The following is a 9891-nucleotide window of genomic DNA, read 5'->3' as shown; positions in this document are numbered from 1 at the left end:
GCATATTGTACTTGGTTTGCCTTTGTGATTACTTGTGATTAACTGTTAATTGTTCTACTTGCAGTAACTGTTTGTTTGTGCTTGCATTTTCCTATTTGTGTTTGCGACTGAGACTCTGTTGGACTGTGATGATTGGTTGTTGTTTGGGTTATTTGGGCCTAGGGCCGTGGTTGATCATGAGGTAGGCCGAAGGCCATATTTGGTTGATATTTCTGGTTTGGAAAAGTATGAAGAATTAATCTGGCTCAGCACAGATAACCCTTTTGAAAGGATTTTGAATTTTAATAAATGAACGGTTCCTCTTTCGGAAAAGATTTCAGATTTTTCTTTTATAGTAAACTTTTGCTTTCAAAAGATGCATAAGGCAATTATTAATCACTGTAACGATTTTTATCTCATGTATCCTATTATAGTAATTCTGCAACCCTATAGTGAGAATCCTTTTGAGGATGAGGTTCTCACTCCCCTACAGATCTTCTCTTTTCAGGTTACAGACGACGAAGTTCAGAAGATAGTATTTATTTTTCTGTCAGACGATATTTTTGTATTGTTTTAGTATTTATGTTTTCCCTCACCTTTAATTTTGTAAGTCTTGTAAGAGGAATAGGATTATGATGAGATGTTTGTAAATTAATATATATATATATATATATGAAATTCCTGTGAATATTATTGTAATTTATACTGTAAGTGTGAATGTATGTTTATTAAAGATTCGGTTAAAATTTTAAACAGGCTCATATTTTAGTATTAAATATTACAAGAGTCGTCGTAATACTCGAACTAGCTATCAGAGTGGCGCAGTTGGAAGTGTGACATTTTGATAGTTAGGGTGTTACAAATTTGATGTTAGTATTAATAATAAGTTAAAATTTGTTTTAATTATATAATAAAAATAATTAACATAATAATTATTAAGAGAGATAAAGTTATTTTGCAATAAATAATATATTTAATAAATCAATAAAGTTATGTGTACAAAAAAAATCAATTACTAATTAACTATTACGTATCGAAATACATATTTAGTATTTCATAAAAAAATATATACTACTTTAAATGAATTTAATTATTCGTCTATCGTAAATTTAATTATTCTATTATAATAAAATTGATTATTCTAGTAGTTAATTGTTTAAATAAAAAAGTGTATAAGTTTATATATATATATATATATATATATATATATATATATATATATATATATATATATATATATATATATATATATATATAGTGACGCTAATTAATTAGTAGTTAATTTTTAGTATACATTAAAATATTTTTGTTAATGTAAATAGTTTAGTCAACAACTCAACATATGTTCTAAGAGGCATAAAATTTCTCAATTTTTCTCTCAAGTGGTTCTGTATATTTATTGAGATAAAGAATTTAAAAATTTGTTAACATGTATTCTTAAGATGTATGTTAACTAAATTTATTAATAAATAGATTAATCGTATTATTAGGTGTATAATTAAATTAGTTGTTAGTGTAAATATATTAAAAATAAACTAAATTATACATATTTATATAAAAATATATAATAACTAATTTTAGTGATTAATTTTGATGTATAAATAATATTTTTAAAAATAGATTGCATATTTATTTTAGTTAAGAACTGAAAGTTGAAAATTGTTCACCGTGAAATCGATAACGTTCTATATATTAATATTTTACTTCATCCGTTCTTTAATATCTATTTATTTTACCCATTTGTTTATTCTATAATATATGTCAGTTATATTTTTTTAATATAATTTATTATTAAATTATCAAATATATTCTTAGTTTATATAAGTATTAAAAATTGTTGTATTATTTTATCTTGTTATTAGTTAAGGTTGACTTAATTTTGTTATATTATCTTTAATTTATTACTCTTGATTATAAATTTTTATCAATAATATAATGTGCATTCAAAGAAAGTGACGGATAAAATAAATGGATTAGAGGGAATATTCTACGAAATTACTAAGTAAATTTAAATAGCGGGTGTGGCTAAGGGTGTGGCTAAAAAATTTAGCTTAACATCCTAATACATTGAAAAAAAGTTTTGGGTTTATAGAATGTATTTATTTTTATTCAAAAGAGATCCCTAATTATTATGGAAAAAGGGAAGAATTAATTACATTGCAGAATTAGATTTAGTTAAATCTGTAAAAGAAGATATGATTAGTATTGAGTTATAGGATGATAATGATTAATGGTATGTTGTGTGTAAAATAATTGTGTCTGCATGGATAAACCAGATTGTTCACGCAGCACCTCCCTCTCCGTTCATTTTTTGTCACTCACACTTGACACTTGTACATAGATAACAATAACATAACATCTCAGAACTCCGAATTCTCCTCTCTCTCTTCTTTTCTCTGGCAGTTGGTGTTATTGTATAAAGCCTCACTCCTACACACTTTGCTCTTCCTCTTCTTCGTGTTTTTCATCGCATTTTTTAGGCTCTCAATTCTCTTCTTCTACGCTTTCCAAATCTACATCCACCCCAATGCCCAACCCTCCACCTCCAACGGCCTTCGTGCTACCATTTGCCGCCCTAGTACCTCGAAGGCCTTGCTCCCGACCTCAGAAAGCACCTCAAGAATAAGGACAAGCTCGATTTCGACGAGAAGAATGCCCAAATCTTCAGGCTCAGGCTTGACCATGCTGAATTTTGGGTTTGGATCATACCTCTTCATTGCTTTAAGACCTCCATTTTGCTAGTCTTGATGGGTTCTGGAAGGTTCCCTTATTGCATTCATGGGATTCCTTTCATTGGTGTTGCTCATTCCTACTGCTAGAATTGGACGTTCCTTTTGGCTTGGAACTGATAAGATTCGTTGCAATTTGTCCATGATCACTTGTGGATGGTTTGGTTGCACCATCCTTTATGCAAACTAACTGTTTGTTATATTTACTGCTTTAATTGGATTAAGCCTTAGTTGAGATTTTCGTGAACAACTCAAACTTGAACAATAACAATAGTAAGGGTGGCAGTAAAGTTGGCAATGCAGAAAAATTGTTGGGAAACATGGGATTTTCACCTTCTGATGTCAGAAACTTTAGGTGGTGGTACTTGTTTGGGTCTAGTTTTTTGCAGATTGTGGCATTAAGGCCAAGCCTTCAGATGTATCTAAATGAAGCTCTTTTATTTTGGTACCAAAGGCTCCATGCTAGCAAGGTTCCTGACTTGGATTATAGGAGGGCAAAGATGTTCTGCATAATCACTACTTGTGCCTTGTGGTTTCGCAGATCCTTGGCCCACCTGTGCTGGTACTTCTCTTTCTTGGGTTATCTCAGATTGATGTTACTTCTATTGCAAACCTCCCATTATTGAGTGTTGAATTTATTCAGTGGAGTGTTGAATTTATAGCTAAAATTTTGTAGCTTATTTAATGGATTATGATTGATTCTTTAGGTAACTGCAGAATTTCAAATATAACTGAGTTGTTTGTAGCTGTTTATCAAAATTTGGGGATTTAGAGTTAAATATAGTGGGAGGGACCAATGTGGGTATAAATTGAAAATGAGTCAGCTCAGCTAGCTGTTGGAGCCATCTAGCGTGGCAAAAAGATGCCACGTAAGCGCTCCGATGATGACTCATCACCAGAAATATGCCCAGGGACCATTATGAGTACTCAGAGCTCTATCTGGAGAATTACAATGGAAAAATTGGAATCTTGAGGACTACATTAAGTAATCATGCGAATCTCGGGGACTACTATGGGATTTACTCGACCAGTGGGCATGCGATCCTCTCCATTTGGTGTTCACCAAAAGAATCTCTTCTATAGAGAAATTTTTTTGACATCTTATACAGACTTGGATAATACACTTAGAACTATTCAATATTAAGTTAATAATCACCAATTGACCCACTTTGTTCAGGATCTTTGTATGCCACATCTTCAGCTTCTTTTCCACCTTGTCAATGATGGGTTACCACGTTTGTACTATGCTTGGGAACCCAACAACATACTGATGAATGGGTTTTTGACGGTTTAGAGTTTCACAAATAAAATCTCGTCGAAGTATAGTTTCCAAACAAAAAATAATCCTTTCATGCACGCGTCCGCGTGAGGTGCAGCTTGTGTGAGAAGCCCAACGTTCGCGCCATGTTTGCCTAACTCTCTGGAAAATATATGGGGGCTGCGCTTACTCATCGACGCGTACGCGTACAGCGTGCGTACGCGTCCCTGCCCTTCTTTTTTTTTTTAGAAATACGAAAAATAGCTTAAACTCCCCCAAACACTACCTACAACCCAAAACTAACTACACATGCAAAATTACAAAAATATTTTTGGCTTTTGAGGGATTTTCAAATATAAACAAGGAAAGCTTGCACCACAAGCAACTAGCAACAAAATTATTGAAACAACTATATAAAGAGAAAACTACCTACAATGGCAACTCAAATCACTTATTAATCAGATCTAAAAGAGAGTGGAAAGAGTTTACCATGGTGGGGTGTCTCCCACCTAGCACTTTTAGTTTAAGTCCTTAAGTTGGATATTTGATGGGATCCTTGCTATGGTGGCTTATGCTTGAATTCATCATTGAATCCCCACCATTGTTTGCATCTCCAATGACTACCGGGATCCCAAATTAGGCGCATAAAGCCTTCAAGTAAGCTCGAGCAAGTAACAAGACCCCAAGATTGATTGTGGAATTGAATTCCAGGGTCTCAAACCTTGTTTTTGCACCCATTTTGTTGTTGCTTACCATCGTTAGATCCAGGTGACAAGGTTTGTGAATTCTCATTTACGCATCCAAACATTCTCCTAGACCCATGCAATTCGGTTCTACACCAATCATTGCTCTTGAATTTTGAGTATGCAACCATCATGAACTTAGAGTGATGTTTCCAACCACTACACAACTCTTTCCTACTCTTAACTCCATAAAGAGCTCTAAGTTGACCATCATTTTCAATCAAACCATATTCAAGTGAGAAAGTAAAGCTTAGGGATAAGAATTTTACCCACTTGAATGTTGTGTAGGATGTTGACTTAGGAAGAGGTGGTCCCAATGATCTTGCGAGCTCCACTCCTTTGTGCTCTGCCTTGACTATCTCCACCTCTTTGCAAGCTTCTTCAATTTCAACCTTTTCCCCTTGGTATCTCTCTTCTGATTCACTCTCTTCTTCATTGCTCACCAAGGGTATGGGAGGTTGTGCACATTCTTCTATGATTTCAACTTCATGTCCAATGGGAAAGGATTCAATTGTAGATAGAAATTCATCCATGATTGAATCCATCTCTTGATAAACCTCTTCCAAGTCTCCAACTATAATATGCCTTGGAGTTTGCGCACCCTTCTCAACATCAATATCAAGCTTCTGGGAAGAATGCTCTATGATGCTACATTCCCATGGACTTTCAACATCTCCTAAATCTTCAACCACTTCTCCTCTTTCTTCAACAATCATGGCTTCCTCTAATTGCTCCAATACAAAATAACATCCCTCATTTTCCACCGGAATTTCCAATCTCTCCTTCATGCTATGCTCTTCAATGGATTCTTTACATGTGGCCATGGAAGTACCTTGATTGCATGAGTATTGGGAGGCTAAAGTGTTTACTACCTTGGTCAAGGTATCCATGATGCCTAGTGTGCTCCTTTGCATGTCTTGTTGCCCTTGAAGTAGCAAAGTAAGAGAGTCATCCATTGGGGCTTGGGGTGGATAGGAGGGATCATCATTTTGGAGGAATGGTTCATAATAGGGAGGTGGTTCTTCTTGGCAATGGTATGGAGATGGTATGTGTTGAGGTGGTTTTTGAGATCAATTTTATTAGAATTGTGGTCGTTCTATGTGTGGCTCATATGGCTCAAAAGGTGGTTGGTATGGTGAATATAGATTAGGGTCATATGGAGGTATTTGGTGAAAAATGGGCTTGTGAGTATGGTTGAGGGTTATGTTGAGGGTATGGCTCATAGGCATATGGTGGTGGTTCTTGAAAGTCACAAGGAGATTCACCATAGCCATTTGATTGGTGTGCATCATAGAATGGCTCTTGTTCATAGTGTATTGGTGGAGGTTGTTACCATGAGGATTGATCATATGCATATGGCTCCTCCCACCTTTGATTGTCCCATCCTTGATGCACATCCTCATTGTAGTCCTCATTTCCTACAACATAGTTAGAACCAAACTCATAGCCAAAGTGAGAATTCATAGTAGCAAGAGAAAATAAGAAACAAAAGCTAATAAGAAATAATGAAACGAAGTCCTAATACTAGCAAAAACTAACAAGCAATCCAAAAATCAAGCTATTCACAATATTCACATATATACAATAACCAATAACATAACACAATTGCAATTTCCCGGCAACGGCGCCATTTTGATGAGTGGATTTTTGACGATTTAGAATTTTACAAATGAAATCTCGTCGAAGTATAGTTTTCAAACCAACAATAATCCTTTCATGCAAAAATTTTGTTTGTCACAAGTACAAACTCCTAATGAATCTAATAGCCTAAGTATTTAAATCTCGGGTCGTCTCTCAAAGGAATTGCAGGGTAGTGTTCTTGTTATTGGCTATGGACATGTATATTTTGGGGTTTTGGATAAGAAACAAGAAAAGTAAATGATAAAAGAAATCAAATGACAAAAAGGTCTTGGCAAGGTTTGGTGGTCAAGGATCTCTATCCCTATTATTAACCACAATATGACAATTGCAAGGATTAATCTCATTAAGTCATCCTCTAACAAGTAAAGGAAAGTCAAATGAGGTATATCAATCCTAGTCCATAAGTCCTAGCTATTCACTAATTGGATTAATGAGAGCTAGAGTCAATGGCTACTAACTATCAATCACTTGGACATTAGTAACTCAAGAATTCCTAAGTTACCTTCCTAAGCCAAGAACACAAAATTCTACTCTAACATCCTCTCAAGCATTTTTACAAACACTTGGGAGGTGTAAAAGGGAAGCATAATAGATTGACAATAAGTATGAAATCTAACAACAACTTATTGCAAAGAATTAACAACAACAATAAAAAAGAATGCAATTATTATAAATTACCTCAAATTGTATTGAAAAAAAATGAATGTGAACAAGAGTATATCAACAACATCAACAACAAAGTATAGAAGCAAAATAGAAGAAATTACAACAAAAGAATAGATGAACAAGATGTAACACAAGGAATTGAGAACTAAAAGAAGAAGAGAGCATGAATTAAAACCTAGATCTAAGCTTATTAATCTAAACCTAATCCTAATCCTAGAGAGAAGGGAGAGCTTCTCTCTCTAAAACTAGACTAAAGTTAATCCTAATGTGTGAAAATGATGGAATGAATGAATTGATTCCTCCCCCTTCAATCCTTGGTTCTCTTAAGCATTTTGGCACCAAAGTTGGTTTAGATTGGGCCCCACAGCCTCTGTGAATTTGCTGGGCACATTTTTACTTAAAACTCACGTGCCAGCACCGACGCGTACGCGTATAGCACGCGTGCGTGTCCATGGGGTTTTTGCGATCCACGCGTGCGCGTGCGCGTGGATGGTTGCATCCAAATCTTTGGCTTTTTTCCATGTGTTCTCCATTTTGCGTGCTTTCCTCTTCACTCCTTTGATCCATTCCTAGCCTTTTCAATCTGAAATCACTAACAAATACATCAAGGTATCTAGTGGAATCAAAGGAAGATTAAAATTATCAAATTAAGGGTTTAAAAACATGTTTTCACATTTAAGCACAAATTAAGGAAGAATCACAAAACCATGCTATTTCATTGAATAAATGTGAGAAAAGGTTAATAAATACTCTAATTCAACACAAGATAAACCCTAAAAACAGGATTTATCACATACCCAGATATTTCGATTGGGAGTCTCCCCATCTTACACTTCGATGCTCCTATCCTAACATAGACTTATCATAATTTATGGATAGATCCGCCATCAAATCAAAGTAGTCTAGTAACCACCTTTAGTTCTTGATGGTTCCCTCATCAAAAGGATAGAAAGCTCATCCTATGCTTTACCTGATAGCTCCTCATAGCTCTTGATAATCTTGTTAACACTTTCACAATAATGGAGGGATTTGAGTCATTTTGGTCCCGAATTTTGACAACTGAGAGGTATACTGTTTAGAGAATACATTTACGGCTAGTTGAGCAAATGACCACTTTGATATTTGAAACTGAAAGATTCTTATTTTGACAAAATGGATACCAATAATATTTATTTTTGACAAAATAAACCCTCAAATATCAGTTTTATTTGACAAAAGACCTAAATGTCTACAATGATGAGTTAATGATTAGTCTATTTTGTCAAATAGAGCTGATACTTAGGGCCATTAAGGGTTCATTTTGTCGAAAACAAGATTTTGAGGTCTATTTTATCAAAATCAAAATCTTTCGAATGCCAAAATGACTATTCACTCGAAGTAAAACATTAATAAACTATAAGTGATCATGAATATATAAAAAATACAGTAGTTTAAACTCAAAAATATTAAACTTTAATTTGATTGGTATTATTGTAGTTCTCTAAAAATTGTGGAACTTTTGAATTTCGTAACAATTATTTCTTTTTTAAAGATACAACAATATGGTTTGACGGCTAATGTTAATACACTTTCAAAACAACGGATTGTGTCATAAATAAACGGCGATTCGTTTTGTAAAAATCAAAATCTTTCGAGTATCAAAATAGTTGTTTAGAATAGTCATTTTGACAGTTGAAAATTGCTGATTTTGACATAACAGATTCCAACTTTTGTTTTAATAAAATAACCCTCAAATACCAAGATCTGTTTGACAAAATGGACATCACTATAGACGTTTATTCCATTTTGTCAAACAAAGCTAATATTTGGAAGTTTGTTCTGTCAAAAATAAAGATTAGGATCTATTTTGTCAAAATCAAAATCTTTCGAATAAAATGGTTATTTACTCTTTTATTTGACTTCGGTACCAACCATTAATCTTAATTGTTAGAATGAACACCCAGCCTGATGACCTTTGACTATTATCTCGAAGTACAAAGCTTCCCGTAAAAAAATAAAAAAAGCTCAATTTAGTCCCTGTTGTTTAACATTGTGACACAACGTGATCTCTCTATCATTTTTATTGTTAATTCAAAAATTGCTTAGCTAGCACATTTTGATAATGACCTGGCACATTGACTATCATGTTGTCATTATCGAATTGATGAAATATCTATTTGTCCTTATTCATTCAAAAAAAAAATGATTTAGTTTTGACATCAAATTAGTGAGGGATTTAATTGTTAAAAACAAATAAATTTTTGACCAATTTGACAATAATAATATGACATTTTTTTTTTGTTACCCACGGTATTCCTCAACTCGACAGGCCAATGACTAATTCATCGCGGATCGGAGCTCCATTTAAGGATCTGTCACTCGCCAATGAATTACTGCATGCACAAAGCGGGATTATAATAATATGACACTTAATGTGCTAACTTATCACCTAAACGTATCAGCTAAATAATTTTTATTACGAATTAATGGTAAAAATAACAGAAAGATCACGTTGTCTCACAGCGTTAAGAATAGAAGGCAAATTGAACTTTTTTTTGTCACATGGCGTTTTATTCTTCAAGATAATAGACAAGTTCGACTAATTGTTTATTCTAATTAATAAAATAGAAAAAATAAAAAATAAAATAATATGACAACTAGATCTATGGGAGTTTTTACAAAGGACAAATAAGAGTACAAAAAATTTAACAGAACAATTAAGTTTATTAAAATTACTAATGCTAGACATATTATATCTTCGATAGTCTTTTGTAAAACTTGTCAAGCCCATGTTTATGTCTCTTAAGGTAATTGATGTGGTGTGTGGTGTGTGGTGTCTGCCTGACATATGGACATATATGTCCATCAGATATTAATAGAAGATTAATAAAAGGAT

The 9891-nt window shown here is 33.6% G+C and overlaps 1 pseudogene; it reads left to right on the top strand.

Annotated features, from left to right (window-relative positions):
- The first annotated feature begins 2757 nt into the window (after window positions 1-2757).
- LOC112778221 (uncharacterized) lies at window positions 2758-3384 on the top strand (annotated as a pseudogene).
- Window positions 3385-9891: the final 6507 nt, after the last annotated feature.

This window comes from Arachis hypogaea, chromosome 19 (genome assembly GCF_003086295.3).
Source record: "Arachis hypogaea cultivar Tifrunner chromosome 19, arahy.Tifrunner.gnm2.J5K5, whole genome shotgun sequence".
Taxonomy (NCBI): domain Eukaryota; kingdom Viridiplantae; phylum Streptophyta; class Magnoliopsida; order Fabales; family Fabaceae; genus Arachis; species Arachis hypogaea.
Note: the sequence above shows the minus strand (reverse complement) of the source record. Positions and strands in the feature narration are given on the sequence as shown.